Source organism: Vicugna pacos, chromosome 25 (assembly GCF_048564905.1).
Source record: "Vicugna pacos chromosome 25, VicPac4, whole genome shotgun sequence".
In the NCBI taxonomy this organism is placed as follows: domain Eukaryota; kingdom Metazoa; phylum Chordata; class Mammalia; order Artiodactyla; family Camelidae; genus Vicugna; species Vicugna pacos.
In genome coordinates, this window is record NC_133011.1 from 17279232 (window position 1) to 17296210 (window position 16979).

General features: G+C 36.1%; 1 long non-coding RNA gene and 1 pseudogene across 1 annotated transcript in view; one reads left to right on the forward strand and one right to left on the reverse strand.

Moving 5' to 3' along the window:
• Window positions 1-16979, reverse strand: part of LOC140689276 (uncharacterized) — an 85082-nt gene that overhangs the window by 52629 nt on the left and 15474 nt on the right. The gene's annotated exons all lie outside the window — the stretch shown is intronic.
• LOC102531961 (cytochrome b-c1 complex subunit 2, mitochondrial pseudogene) lies at window positions 5626-6982 on the forward strand (annotated as a pseudogene).

Sequence of the window (16979 nt, forward strand, 5' to 3'; positions counted from 1 at the left end):
ATTAGTCTTCATATATTTGGGTTGCAAATAGATCAGTATATTCCAGGAATATGGGTGTAATGGAAAGATCCCTATTTTCCTTCTCTCATGTATACTCTTCTTTTCTAAATTAGAATTTACAGTTCCTTGATCTTCCTATGATGATTCTTCCCAGCTTCAGAATACATGGATATAATTTTAATTTCATTGCCCTTTACTACCTCTCATACCAAAGAACATCCACATCAATGAAAGCAAACATTTTTTACCCTCCACAAGCAGATTTATTTATAATAGATTGTTAAAGGTAGATTTGTACTTATTAGTCTTTTTTGATGTGTAATTATTTTTAAAGAACTCTTCCTTTTTAAAAAAGCTCTATGACATTTATCTTAGAAATCAGGTGAATTTAAATTAATTGAGTTTGGGGAATTAGAGGATTTAGAACATGGATTGAATGACTGAAGACATCTCAAGGTAGTAATTTCTAACTTGAATTATGGTTCTGAGGGTTGAAAAATGGCAGCTGGTGTAAATTCAGTACGTGAGGAATGGAGAAGGGAAGATCATAAACAAATGCCCAATCTATTTCAGGAGTGAGAAAAACATGTATGTATATATAATATGTATACACACAGATACATATACAATACATATGAAAGAGGTTGAGAAATTGTTGTCATAAATTGTAGAACCCACAAATCATAAATTAAGACAGTAGAGCTGTTAAGCAACTCTAGCTATAGCTTACAAAAGAGATTTGCAGATACTAACTAATATGTATAAAACACATAAACAACAAGTTTATACTGCATAGCACAAGGACCCATATTCAATACTTTGTAGTAACTTATGGTGAAAAAGAATATGAAAATGAATATATGTATGTACCTATATGACTGAAGTAGTAAGCTGTACACCAGAAATTGACACAACATTGTAAACTGATTCTACTTCAGTAAAAATATATATTAAAAATACTGTATAATTCAAACCCTTAGGACTGTTAGCTGCCAATTCTGAAAATACTGTGTGTTTTACTTGAGGAAGCGGGGTAACAACAAAAACAAAAATGACATCTCTTCTATGCACGTAGTGTCTGAGGGCAGGAAGAATATAGTTGTATCAAGAGGGACATCTTCTCATGAAGCAGACACGAAATGTTCTCTGATCAAAGGTTTATACTTTTCAAAAGTCAACATTACTGTTCTTTTTTACTGTTGCAAACTGTCTTAAGTCCTTTTTCCCTATTCAGCAAATGTCAGGGATCTTTAGATAAATAGTCATAGTCTCTGGGGTTTAGGAGGAGGTGGGAAGTGTATTTCCTTTCCTTCATATCCTTAGTGCCAGGTGGTAGGTATCAAAGAAGGCAAACATTGCTTAACATACAAATATTAATAGCAAGAATGCTCAGAACAGTCTTATGAACTATTCAGTAGCTTGGACAATACCTCTCTCTTCCTTAGACTTCTTCACTGGCACTCTGCATGAAAATTTGACTTCAAAGTGGATTCATGGTTTCTTCAAGGACAAAACTGACCAACCTTAAGGTGAAGTCAAGTACATTCCTTGTGAATTTGAATTGAGGAATGTATCAGTTTGCAATTACTACAATAACACTACATAATAGATTCAAATCAAAATGGCATAAAAAACATTATATATATAATGTTTCTACATGTTGGCAGGTTGGGGTGAGGGGTTTGGCTGATCTACACTGGGCTTGGCTCAGTGTGTCTGCTGTAAGCTAAGGATCCATTGGGCTTGTGTCTTTCCTGGGATATGATTTGGTCTGAGGTCCAAGCAAATGGAGAAGGAGCTACATGAAGGAAGTTCACATTATTGGACTAGGAGAGGCAGAAGAGGGCAAAACCAATTGCACAAGTGGTTTTTAAGCCTTTGGTTATATCACTCTTAGTAACATTCTTTTGGCTGAACCAAGTCATGTGATGTGTATATCCACATAAAGGATGTGGACACAGGGAAAGGTGAACAATTAAGACCATTAAAACAATGTAGCATAAGGACCAGCAAGGTCACAGAACTCAAGAACTGCACACCTCATTTGTCAAATTCTTCCACCTAATCTTCACATGAGACCTATACAATTTCCTAATCAAACACTTCTCTTGAACATCATTATTTCACCAATAAAAGTACTGCTTCTAACATCCTTCATTAATTAAAAAACACCCTGGTGTAGATTTCCATAATGATATCTGAAATGTTACCTCCTGACTTTTGTAGAACAGTCAGTCCTATGTACCTTCTGAAAATTTGATCCCTCAGATTTTAAATTGTATATACTGGATTGAAGATAATTTCAGGTTTTGCAAATAATTTCATATAATGTGGATTAAGAAGAATTTGAGGCCTCAGCTCACTGGTACTTGAAATTCCTCTCCGAAGAGTTCACTCTATTTTTTTTTTTTACATCACTTGGCCTTGGATACCTGATGTCACCTACTCTGAAGTGTGACCACCCTGACCCATTATTGACTGATGAACAACTAGCCTAGAAACAGCTAGAGAGTTTTAGAAACCATTGGTAATGTCAGAGTTACATAAAATTTGTTCTAATGAGGAATTTACCCTGGAGGGAAATAGAATTATTATCCCAACTAGTTAGTTGGAGATGGAAAAGGTGAGGAGAGCAATCCCTCAGAAATGAGTGGCAGTTCTCAATTGCAATCATCAGGAAGGAGAAAACTGGGTAAGTTGAAAAAATATTCACAAGAAAATTGCTCTCCTGATGTTTCCTGATGCTGATATGGAAGGCCAAAGAGGCAGCCATGCAAGGAAAGTTAATTGCCTAAGAGGCTTGTAACAAAAGAATAAACCAGAGGGAAATCACTGGATTGGAATCCAAATGTAAATTTTCAGAAAAGAAATTAGTGAACAATAATAAAGTCAAACACAGGGAAAAAAAAGCCTGTAAAATACTATTAAAATGATAGCAGACACTTGAAATGCTTCTAAATGTAAAAAAACAAAACAAAACAACTATGCTTGTAAGTTATAAAACTATGTTTGTACTAATACACTTTCCAGGGGCCAGAATGAGACTACTTTTATTTCAACAACAAAGATGTAGGCAAAGTGTCCATTGGAATCCATGGAGTGAAGGTATGAATCACAAAATATTATAATTTCTTTGAAGAGAGAGGTCTGGCAATTATTACTTGAACTGTTAAAAAATAAAAACTATGTGCAATAATTCGGGACAGTAGAGAAATCATTACAATGTATCTCCAAAGAAAAGATAGCTAAAATTTTAAAATAGAATATCTAAGAGGCTGTTCATGTTCATGGGCTTTTTTTTTTTCAAACTCTCTACAAATCATTAATGAAATATTAGGTCTATTTATTGTTGAGTATTTCTTATTTTGTCTTTGAAATTACCTTAAAATTATTACTCTCATCAAAAAGCAAAAAGAAAAAAGTGATTATTTGTAAGCTAATAATGTTTTTATTTATAAAAATAAATTCTAAGATGCAAAAAGTTGTTTCCTATCCTATCAAAGGTCAAAATATTTAATAAAATAAATGTACGGGCTGCATGTATGTTGGAGCAGAGAATATATGGCTCTGTGCTTTCCACTCAATTTTGTTGTGAATCTAAATCTACTCTAAAAAATAAAGTGGGTATATGTGTGTGGGTGTGCAATAATAAAATAAGTAAAATTTATAATTATAAATGTCAACCTCATGTAGCTGTGAATGAAAAATGCTGCAACCCATATCAGTAAACAAAGAATGCTGAAATCATCAAGTCATCAGCGGCTGCCTCCACCCCCCAGTGAAGACAAGCCTGCAGCCCAGCCTCTGCAGCCACTCACTATGGTGCCCTCTGAAGGGACTCAGAATAAGAAAGGACAAGATTCTGGCCCTAGATAGCTAGATGGTTGTCAAAGGAGTGAATTCAATGAGCCCAAATGTTTGCTTCCTCCCACACATAGAAAAGCACTAAATTCTTTAACTTGAGATGGCTGGTTTTCTTTAGATAACAGGTAATCTTCTATTGTTTCAGCTGCCTGGTCTTTGTTGTAAAGCTCCTACATATCCTAGCTCCTCCCCTGCCTCTTCGGAGCAGTCCCTCAGAGCCATCTGAGAGGCTGTCATCCCGGCAACGTCCTCTTGCCAAATAAAACATAACTTTCAACCTCCAGGCTGCCACATTTATTTTAGTTGACATAGCTTACTCTGTTCATATACAAATGAGAAAACTATTATTACATAAATTACATACTTTGTACAAGATCAGGATTTCCCTTTAGATATTATATCTTTCAACTCCCAGTCAAATGTTCCTAACTCCAAAACTCTCCAAAATTCAAAATTTAATTTAGTAACTTATTTATTAATAAAGGCAATGAGATAATGAAGGAAATTATTCTTTTAGAAAGAATTTTTAAAAATATTGCACTCTAAATTTAAAAGAGATGAATAAAGAATACAGGAATAGGAAAAGAAAAATAATTTGTTTCCCTTACTTAAATATTTAAACGAGATCTAAACAGCGTCAATTCAACTGAGCAGCCTACTTCTGTTGCCTGTTTTTTGTAGTTCCATGTATAGTGGGAATCTACATGTCCAGACTTCTTGCTTTGAAAATATCACTTGTATTTGCATTTCCATTTTAGTCATGTAAAATAATATATAAGGTAAGTGCCTATTTACCATAGAAGTTGATAGTTCAGAAGTGAAAGATAAAGAGACTCATATAACCTTATAGGTATTTGACTTAAGTCTTCCTTCAGATCAAAGTTCTCTATGTAGCCTTTAGGCTGTCAAAGGTAGTATTTGACATGGTTAGGTCTCAAATAGTCATGAAAGTAGTATACACATCCACATGAGAACAGTTTTAGCAGAGTAAAACCCCATATGTTTGTCTTTATTTTTTGACGCGTGTTATTGGAAGAGTTTTGGGCTTGAATTTTTTTTTTTTTTAATAACTGGCTCCATCTCTGTCTTAGTTTGGGCTGCTACAATAAACTACCATAGACTAGGTGGCTTATAAACCACAGAAGTTTACTTCTCATAGTTCTGGAGGCTGGGAAATTCAAATGCAAGATGCTGGCACATTAATAGTCTACTGAGGGCCCGTTATAGATGGCAGTCTTTTTGCTGTGTCCTCACATAGCAGAAAGAGCAAGTGAGTGAGTGCTCTGGGGTCTGTTTTATAAGGACACTGTAGTGGAGGAAATTTTGCCACCTCAAAATGTTACTCTTTGGCATGAAGATTAATTTGGGCTGGATATTTTTAAGAAACAGAAGAGTCAGGAAGTTTTCCTGGGTACCTCCCCTTTAACTGCCTAAAAGCATTTAGATCAAGGGCCTGTTCCCTGGATAGAGCTATCACCAGAGATATCTTCAAAGAATATGGGCTAGGTGTGGTGGGAGAGACCCTGCAGGGCCTGAAGATCAGAGTCCAATCTATTGCCCCATTGTGTCCAAACATTTGTTACCAAACGTTTGCTCTTCCATCTCTGTGTGAATTATCTTCTTTCCCTTTGAAGTTCAAATGCAATACACTCAACATACTCCTTTGTCTTTAGTTGAAGAAGGTATTTAAATTGAGGACGTTGGGTCCCCACCATCATGCTTTCCTACCAGATGGCAGTGACCCTGGAGCAATCCTGAACCATGAAACTAACAACCATAGCAGGGTCCTTCTCATGATTTTATTCCCTTAAAGTTGCTCCCAAAGTAAAAGCCATGGCTATCCCTGCAGGAGGGACTCCACATCCTTAGGACTTTGAGTTCACCAAATTACCAAATGGTGTAGTGATTGCTTCTCTTGAAAACTATGTTCTTGCATCAAGAATTGGTTTCTTCACTAAAGCAGGCAGTACATACAAGGGCTCCAACAATTTAGGAACCTCTCATTCACTGTCTTGCATCCAGTTTGACTACAAAAGGAACTCCATCTTTCAACGTAACCCATGGAACTGAAGCAGTTGGTAGTAAATTAAGTGTGACTTCAGCAAGGGACGACATGGCTCACACTGTGGAATATCTGCAGGATGATGCTGATGTTCTAATGGAGTTCCTGCTCAATGTCACCACAGCACCAGAATTTCCTCATTGGGAGGCAGCTGCCCTTCAGTCTCAGCTAAGGATCGACAGAGCTGTGGCTTTTCAGAATCCACAGGCTCATGTCATTGAACATTTGTGTGCTGCAGCTTACTGAAATGCCTTGACTAATTCCTTATATTGTCCTGATCGTAGGATTGGAAAAATGACACCAGATGAGTTACATTACTATGCTCAGAACCGTTTTACAAGTGCAAGAATGGCTTTGATTGGCCTCCGTGTGAGTCATCCCGTTCTAAAGCAAGTTGCTAAATGGATCTCAATATGAGGCGTGGGCTTGGTCTATCTGGTGCAAAGGCCAAATACCGTGGAGGTGAAATTCGAGAACAAAATGGAAACAGTCTCTTCCATGCTGCTCTTGCAGCAGAAAGTGCTGTGACAGGAGTGCAGCAGCAAATGCATTTAGTGTTCTGCAGCACGTCCTCGGTGCTGAACCACGTTAAGAGGGGCAGCAATGACACCAGCTCTCTGTACGAGGCTGTTGCCTAGGGAATTCACCAGCCATTTGATGTGTCTGATTTTAATGCCAGTTACTTAGATTCTAGACTCTTTGGGATTTACACTATCTCACAAGCTGCAGCTGCTGGAGATGTTATCAAGGCTGCCTATAACTAAGTAAAAACAACTGCTCAAGGAAACCATTCTAACACAGATGTCCAAGCTGCAAAGGACAAGCTGATTGCCGAGTATCTAATGTCAGTGGAGTCTTCTGGGGGCTTCCTGGATGAAGTCAGGTGCCAGGCTCTAGTTGCTGGTTCATACATGCCACCAGGCAGAGTCCTTCAGCAGGCTGACTCAGTAGCTGACCCTGATGTCATAAATGCTGCAAAGAAGTTTGTTTCTGGTCAGAAGTCAAAGGCAGCAAGTGGACATTTGGGGCAGACAACTTTCGTTGATCAGTTCTAATACTGAAAGACATATTGCCGGAAAGAGTTGAACATTTTCTTAACTCAGAGCAACAAAGTCATGAAAGTCAAATGACTCTAATGTAACATTTATCTTTTTTCCCAATGAGGTGAAATATTGTAAAGCATAAGTGCAGGTAATTTTTCCTAGTTGACATAAAGTGAATAAAACATTCTGTTTAAATGTTTTAAAAAAATGGAAGACATTTGGCCATTTTGGCAAATTACTCAGTCATCCTGGGTCTCTCCCATGTAATCATGTTATGAAACTTTTGTTTGTTTTCCTCCTGTTTATCAGTCTCATGTCAATTTAACTCTTAGACCAGCAGCAGCCAGACGAACCTAGAAGAGAATATTTCTTCCCCTGGATAGCATTAGTCTCATTCATAAGAAGTCCACTCTCATTATCTAATCATTTCCCAAAGGCTCCCACCTTCATATCCCATTAGACTTCAAAATATGAATGTTAGGCGACACAAACATTTAGTTTATAACAATCTCTTACTTCACTTTGCATATGTAGACTAGACACAAGGATGTTCCTGAACGTAGAGAATGCCTGGAGAGTTATACCTGTTGATTCTGCTGAGATGCAAGGGAAGGATAAAATCATTCTTTGCACCAATGATGACAATTAAAATTGATTTTTTTAAGTGAGAAATCCTTAGAAACAGTGGAATTCAATGTGTTCTTGAAAAATAATTGTCATATTTATTGTAGTAAAAAGTCTACAATAGGGCTGTTTTCACATGGGCCCAGATTTATTTAGCCCGGATTTCCCATTAGCAAGGCAAGTTTGCTTCAACTGAATCACATAGAGAAAATGCTTAGTCTCCACAGAGAGCAATTCCAACTCAAAAATTTCCAAGCAGCTTTTCCCACCATGACCTATAGTGTATGCCCTAGCAGTGTTTCACTCAGCTTGATTGTTGCTAAGCAACAAATTGGGGATAGAAGTTAAGCTTCTAGAATCACTTACACATTAATTATAAGCCAGAAACATTAGAATAATGCAAGTTTTAATAATGAAGGGTATTACATACATTGTCACAGTAAGCCTTTTTTTCCTATCCAAGAAGAGAAAGACCTGTGGGCTACTTGTCATGGAGAAATGACATTTTATTAGCAGTTGGAGGTAGCAAGGGAGTAGGTTTTAAGAGAAACAATTAAGTGTTTTATAGCTATCTTTCCCTTTCTCAAAGGTTTCTTTCCTAATTGCTATTGACTTTGTATTCTTTGATCTACTGAAGCTAACAGTAGCATAAGTAGGTGGTAAGTTTCCTGGTTAGGAAGTTGCTGAAGTGTTTTGATCATTGCATGATTGTTAAAGACTTTCAAGTGCAAGGGAATTTAAGACCATTAAATGCAACAAAATTAAAGACCAGTTTTTGTTCTCTATACCTGGCAATCTTTATCAGAATTTAATTTTCCCACCAGGAAAAAGCAATATTCTGAAACCATAGTGCATCTCCATCCACATTTCTCAAAGTTCTTACACTACTATCTACAGTCACTCTCCTTTGTGGAATTTTCTGGCTGTTCTTTCTAAATGGAAAATCCTGGACATGTGTTAGCTTAAACAAATACTTTCTCGTCCTATCGTAGCATGCCCATATCTGGCCATTAAAATGGACTACAACACCTGAAATTGTGTCAACAGTGAGCTGCCAAAAGACTTTTATTCAGACTAGAAAAGCCAGGTTGATTGTGTAGTATGGGCTGCACATTCAGCAAAACTTAGTTATGAATTATTTTAGCTGTACTAAATACAGACTGTATTCAGTACAGAATGTAGCTGTAAAAAGCCTATCAACTAAAGTCATTTAAGAGACCTGTCATGACCTGTCATATTAAGTAGGCACTCAACCTTCACACATACAAAAATCCTTTGGGAAAGATATCCAGTTTATTGAAAAGGATATGGACAAAAAATTCAGATAAAGAGGAGTCTGATTTCAAGCGCTGACACTTGATATCTGTGTGTCCATGGCTCAGTACTTCACTGTTTCTTAATCCTAGTTTACTCACATATAAAGTGGGGCAGGGGGCTATTAACTCAAAGAGTAACTGTGAGACCACTATAGAGGTACCTTTCCTGACCCACCACACCCAATTTCATTTCATTTCTAGCCTTTCATCTCTGTTGGCCAGTTCCTTCTTTTGATTATCCACAGCTGTGCACTGTCACCTGGGTCTGTCACTGGGAGACAAGGAGACAACACTTTTCCTATCAAACACCAATAGATAACAATGTTTTGCTATCAGTGAATGAAATTAATATAAAATGTGCAGTGACTGATCACCGAGAAATACTGAAAGAAGTAATGTGATTGGTCACCCATCTGTGCATCTATTATATAGTAATTTGTGGACTGAAGAGCTAGCAACAAAGTTTTTACTTTATAAATTTACTTACTGTTACCCTAACCCTAACCTTGTCCATGGGAACTGAAATTTGAATCATTTTTTTTGTGGCTGGTGTCAGTTAACTAAACCTTGCCACTTGACATTCACGTATACTGCGACAGTGTGAAACAAGGACTGATGTGTACACGTGCATCTATTTTCTTTCCTCTGTGAGAGAGCACAGACTTTGTCCATTTTATTCCCTGCTGCTTCTGTAGCACTCAGAACGATGCTCAATATATAATGTGGAGTTAAAAGAAAGAATGAATGTTATCACGTGCCTAGAGTGCTTATCACAGAGCCCAGAATATATAACAATTATGCACTAAATGCTGGGTTTCTTAGTGTTTATTTTACTTAATGCCTCTGGTTTTAAGAAGAAGTAGATTTGTCAAAATGAATTAAGCACTCAGTGTGCTCTAACTGTATATTTGGCACAGTATAATTTTGTGAAGGAAGATAGAATTTAGTTTCCTGAAATAGGCTTTGTGCTTTAGTCATAGAAATCTAAATTTGACTCCTGGCTTTGCTACTTCACCTTAGGCAAGTCACTTAAACAGTCTAGCTTCAGTTTCTTTACCTGTAGAATGGCAGCAAGTATGTCTGCTCACCTAAAGAACGCTAGGCTCAAGAGAAATTATATGTGCAAAGTGTTTAGCGCAGTGCCTGGAACTTAGTAGGCACATAAAACTTTTAGCTACTGTTTAGGAGCTTGTGGCCACTAAGGAAAACCAAAATAATTTTTTAAAAGATATAATGAATTAAAAAAAAATGTAGATGACAAGAATATACTATAAATATGTCCAACTGTGGCCATATGTTGTATTTTTTAATTCAAATGTAATTTCCTTCAAGTGTAATTGAGTTTTCTGTTGACTAAAATCTGCAAATTCTGTATTCTTTTCTTGAAAAAATTTGTAATATTCACAAAGCAGGAGTCTATATATACTGACAGAGAAATCAGAGCTATGGAAGATTAAATAGAGAACTAAAGTCAAATTAAAAATTATTCTGAAACCAAAGCTGGTTAAATAGATTCAATATTTTATTTCATTTTCAAAATATGGCAAGGTTTTTAGGCTCTGTGTGCCTCATTTGCAAAAGAGACAGTGAGGATACCTATCCCATAGAATATTATGAGAGTCAAATGATACAACATATTTAAAATATTTATTATAAATTCTGAACATGATAAGGATTCAATGAAATCTTAACTGATCATTCTTTTCTTTTGTTCATATTAAATTCATCTCAATCCCTGACAATTCTGTCTTTATTATGCATTTTATTTCTGTATCTTTTTCTTCATTAATGATATTTCCCTTCTAGTCACATACTCATTACAAGATTAATGTAACAATCCTCCTCTGGTTTCCCTGTCTGCATTTACTCTTTTGCTAAGTTTTTAATCATTCTTTATTGCACGTAAGAAAAATCCAAACTCCTAGCCACCAATTACAGTTCTTACAAACTTTCCAATTAGTACTCCTCATACTCTTCCTGTTTCAGTCAAATAAATCTACCTTTGTTTCTCTATATTACTCCACACATAATTTGTTTACCCACCATGGATGGACAGAAAATTTTCTCTTGTGCCACCTCTGATTAGCAGCTGTCTGTTGAAGGGAATTCTGTGACTGCCTCTTAACTCAGGAAGAGGAGACATCTACAGTTTATTAGCAATGTGTGCCATGGGCTCTGGAGTGGGGACAGGAGGAGTATCAGAGATGTCTGTGATTTCTGACTTATGTCATTTCTCCAAATAGGACATCCTAACATGCCTTTCTCTGTTTCTTTAAGTTCTAACTTTTTCAGAGATTCAGCTCAAATCCCACCGCTTCTATAATTAGCCCACTATCTTATCTGTCCTAGTCCAGAATAATCACTGCCTTCTCACATAGGATTTACAATCTAAATCCCTTCTTTGGCACTAACATATGCTATTTATATGGTTGCTCATGGTTTCAACCTATAGATCCCACGAGGTCAACTGTATTGTGCTTCTTTTCAGAACAGAGAATTCTGCATGTATAACAACAGCTTACATTATTTTTATTATCTTACCATTTTACACACTATAGCCCACTAAGATGTAATTCTTTATGGCCTTATTGGAATCATGTGTTAATATTTTGAATATTTACTGACTTTAGCAGAAAGCTTATACTCACCAACGTTATTTTTATGTTGGATGCTTGTCAAATCATAGACATAAACTTAGCAAAAGCTAGGTGGTGTGTCTCACAAATTTAATACATTTTTAGGAGTCCATACATTTCTGCTAACAAAAACAATCCAGTTAAATTAAGTATTAGAATAAATATTAAACATGTGTATACAAAGTAACTATGGATCCCAAATTAGAGAAAAGGGGTACAGTATTACCCTTTGAGCACTGAAAATACAGAGGAAGGCTTTTGATTTTCAGAGTAAATTATGACATGGACATAAAGCCATCCACCTTCACCTCCTCAGATCTTCCTTTGTTCTCCAGACTTCCTCCAACTGGTCCAGAGGTTAAATTTTGAGATTATTCAGACAAGAGTTTAAACCTAATTGCAACTCTTACTGACAGCTTAATTTATTTGGGCTTCAAGTCCTTATAGTAATTTGAGATTAATAATGTCATGGCATAGTTTATTAAATGGAAAAATGACATAAAGTCTCTTGCATATAGTAAAGACTCAGCAAATGGTAAAGAAAAGGTTACATTTGGCAATTGTAACATTATCTTTTATTGATTTATAAAGGATGCATTTGTCATTAGTATTATTTGGATTTTAGTATTATTTAACATATTTTAATGACTGGAAATATAAGTCCTTTATCATGGACCTATAAAATTCTAAATAAAGCATTAATAATTGAGTCTAATGCTGTTTTATAATTATGTAGTTGAACATTTCTTTAATAAGAAAACAAGGATGCTTTAATTTTATAAAAGCTTTTGATAAACTGTTTATATTAATACCAGTTTATTAATATAGTTTATATAGATACATATGTCTTATATAGTCAATTATGTCTATTATATTTATTTATTTATATTTATACTATTGCTGCATAAAAAAATTACTCTAAAACTTTGTTGCCAAAAAAACAACCATTAGTTATTCCTTTTGAGTCCATGGGTCAGCAGAGCAGTGCTCTTGGTTCTGGGCGAGGCTTTGCTGACGTTGGCTAGACTCATGTTCCTGTGGTTAGCGAGCAGTTGATAACCTCATTTACTCAATAGGTAGTTGTCTGATTTCAGCTCAAGCAAAATCCATTATTCATCAGCTTAGCCCAGACTTGCTCATACTGTGGTGGCCAGGTTTCAAGAGGAAGCATGGAAGAGTGCAAGTTTTTTGAGGCCTACGCTTGGAATTCAAAAATAATGCTTTTACCATGTTCTATGAGACAAAGTAAGGCAGACAGACAGCAGACATTCAAAGTATAGAGGAATCAACTCCTGTTCTTACCTGTAGGAACTACAAAAGCAGTTTGTAGAGAGGTGTTCACACGGAGGGGTGGAGAATTGTCTAGGTTTTTGTAACCTCACAGTATTAATACAAGAAAGGGGAAAACAATAGAAGAATCCTATCAGTTATACCCGCTGAAAGGTCATTATATTCAAAAAACATGATACAAACTTTATGTAAAAGATACATAGAAGGATGTTTCCTAAACTTGATAAAGAATATCTTCAGGAGCCTAAAGATGTAATTTTCTGTTAGTAAAAGCTGTAGTCAATATTTGTATTAGTTTCCTAGGTTTATCTCAACAAAGTACCACAGATTAGGTGGCTTAAAACAGCAAAAAAGTATCCTCTCACAGTTTTGGAGGCTAAAAGTCTGGAACAAACATGTCAGCAGGCTTGGATTCTACTGGAGCCTCTGAAGGGGAGTCAGTTCCATGATTTTCTTCTAGTTTTTGGTGGTTACCCAGTGTCTATGACATCACTTGGCTTGTATTACTCCAGTTTCTGCTCCACCTTCACATGGTGTTTCCCCCTTGTTGTTTTCTCTATCTTTGTGACTCCTTCTCTTCTTCTTAGAAGGACACCAGTGATGGTGAATTAAGGCCCCACCCTACTCCTGTAGGACCTCCTCTTAACTAATTATGTCTGCAGCAATCTCCTTCCAAATGAAGTCACATTCTGAGGTTCCATGAAGTACGCGAATGCCAGCCATCCAACCCAGTAGTGGGATGTAGATTGTTCAACTACTTTCCCGAATATTTATATCAATTACCTTAGGTGACATAAAGAAATGAGACAAAGAACCGCAGATTTGGGAAGGAGATCAATTATCCTTATTAATAGTTAATAGGGTTGCCTACCAGGAAAACTCGATTTAGTTACAAACTATTGTAATTAAGATGATAGTTTAGTAGGACAGCTGATTTCTAGGCAAAATGCTGATACAAAACTAGTAAGAAAAAATGGTAAAGAATATGAAAAAAAATATGTGTATACCTCAATCACTTTGCTGTACAACAAAAACTAACACAACATTATAAATAAACTATACTTCAATAAAAAAAAAAAACTAGTAAGAAAATAAAGTGAGGGTAAAAACACCACTCACACAGAGAAGCATCCAAACAAAAAGAAAATAAATGAGCAAGTCATATATGAGGAAACATGTAAGACAGTTCATAAAGGCAAGAGCCTTGTATAAATAGAGTGAAAGAACATTTTCTAAGTAGAAAGCTTTAATGTTGTAAGCATGATAAGTATACTCATGTTAATAGATAATGCTAACTATAATGTTCATCTAGAAGAATTGTAAGTATAGCTAAAAAATTTTGAAAACAAGGGACAATTAAGTGGAACCTGCTTCAACTGATGTCTAAACCATTGTAAATTTCTAATGATAAAATAAACCAGGTGCTGATTCAGGAAAAGACATATAGACCTAAGGAACAAAATAACAAGTTCAGAAAGAGGACCAAGGACTCGTGGAAGTTTTGGAATGATACATGTGGCATTTCAAATCAATTGAAAATATCTGTTTCTCAGTAGATGGGAGCAATTGATTATTAATTTTGGTAAACACAAATTAAGGCCCTTTAGTTCAAAATGGTAAACCTTAGTGAACTATTTAAAGGTTTCTACCTAAGGATGAAAATGAGTAGCTTTACATTTTGGAAAGCTTGTGCAGGTAAAAATGCAGAGGACAGACTGAATGGAGATAAGCCTGGGTCCTACAGACCAGTTCGAAGTCTACTGTAGTAGGTGGGAGTGCTTGAACTAAGACAGAGGAGATAGAAATAAATAAGAGCAAAATAATTCAAGAAAATTACAGAAATTATCACCCCAAAATCATGTCTACCTTTTTAGATGCAAAGAGTGATGAAATGAAGGAATTCAGATTTATAAGAAGCATTCAAAATCATGTTTGGGAAGAAAGAATTAAGTTTTAAAATGTTAACTTTGAGGTACTTGTGAAAAATCTATGTGAAAATATCCAGTTGGTTTTTGGGGTCTGGGACCTAGTTTTCATTCACTCATGTTCATCAGTCATTGTTCAAGCATCCTTTTTATGTGCGTAAGGCACCTTTATAGGTATGAGGGGTCAGTGGCAAAGAGAACAGGTCTTTGTTCTCATGAGGCTTAGAATCTAGGGTGGAAATATACAATAATCAAGGAGACAAATGAACACATAACATAATTTCAGTCAGTGATAGGTAACGTGAAGAAAATAAAATAGTTTTTATCTAGACAGCAGGTTATTCCAAATAGGGTGGTCAGAGAAAGCCACTGAGTTGCCATTTAAACACAGACCTTCAAAATGAAAATGAATCTTGTCATATTAGCTAAGGGAGAAGAAAATTCAAGGTGGTGGTGAGTTGTCAACAATGTCAAAACCCACAGAGTGCAATAAATTAAGGCTATAAAAATGTCCTTTGGATCTAGCCATCTGGAGGCTATTGGTGACCTAAATGAGAGTAGTTTAAGTAGATGCAGGGACAGATGTTAGACTGGAAAGGTAGGCAAGAATGAACTTAAAGAAATACAGAGAATTAACACAAGGTAAGTTTTTAAAGGAAGCTTGGCTGTGAAGGGACAGAGAAGCAGCACAGATGTCAGAATCTGGGGAGTGCCAGGAAAGAAATTTGTAAATGTTTCCAATTGTATTTTTTCATGAATCTACAGAGTGAGTACACTTTATGCACACTTACTAGAAAATAAAATTTAGATCACTGATATGATGACATTGTTTTAGAACTGGGTGATAGTATTTTTTCTTAGCCGATTAATTTCATGGTAGAACAAAAACGGACAAAAGCTGGGGTCCTGTGCGTAAAATGTCTGCATGTTGCATAATGTAAAGAGTTGAAATCCGACCTAAAAGATTACAGCAGAATGGCCTGTAGTTAATACTAGTTACAAAGCATTTCTAAATTTAAAGGATGGGTCTTCTCCCTGGAGCCACTGTTTTCATAAAATGATGAGAGCAATTTTTCAACTTTCCTTTGGAGAATGACTAAAATATCTGCTCTTTCTTTTTTTTTTTTTTTTACATTTTTATTGATTCATAATCATTTTACAGTGTTGTGTCAAATTCCAGTGTTCAGTACAATTTTTCAGTCATACATGGACATATACACACTCATTGTCACATTTTTTTCTCTGTGATTTATCATAACATTTTGTGTATATTTCCCTGTGCTATACAATGTAATCTTGTTTATCTGTTCTACAATTTTGAAATCCCAGTCTATCCCTTCCCACCCTCTACCCCGCCCCCGCCCCCCGGTAACCACAAGTCTGTATTCTCTGTCCATGAGTCCATTTCTGTCCTGTATTTATGCTTTGTTTTTGTTTGTTTGTTTGTTTTTGTTTTTTAGATTCCACATATGAGTGATCTCATATGGTATTTTTCTTTCTCTTTCTGGCTTACTTCACTTAGAATGACATTCTCTAGGAGCATCCATGTTGCTGCAAATGGCATTATGTTGTCGGTTTTTATGGCTGAGTAGTATTCCATTGTATAAATATACCACCTCTTCTTTATCCAGTCACCTGTTGATGGACATTTAGGTTGTTTCCATGTTTTGGCTATTGTAAATAGTGCTGCTATGAACATTGGGGTGCAGGTGTCATCCTGAAGTAGATTTCCTTCTGGGTACAAGCCCAGGAGTGGGATTCCTGGGTCATATGGTAAGTCTATTCCTAGTCTTTTGAGGAATCTCCACACTGTTTTCCATAGTGGCTGCACCAAACTGCATTCCCACCAGCAGTGTAGGAGGGTTCCCCTTTCTCCACAGCCTCTCCAGCATTTGTCATTTTTGGATTTTTGAATGACAGCCATTCTGACTGGTGTGAGGTGATACCTCATTGTAGTTTTGATTTGCATTTCTCTGATAATTAGTGATATTGAACATTTTTTCATGTATTTTTTGATCATTTGTATGTCTTCCTTGGCGAATTGCTTGTTTAGGTCTTCTGCCCATTTTTGGATTGGGTTGTTTATTTTTTTCTTATTGAGTCGTATGAGCTGCTTATATATTTTGGAGATCAAGCCTTTGTCAGTTTCACTTGCAAAAATTTTCTCCCATTCCGTAGGTTTTCTTCTTGTTTTATCTCTGGTTTCCTTTGCTCTGCAG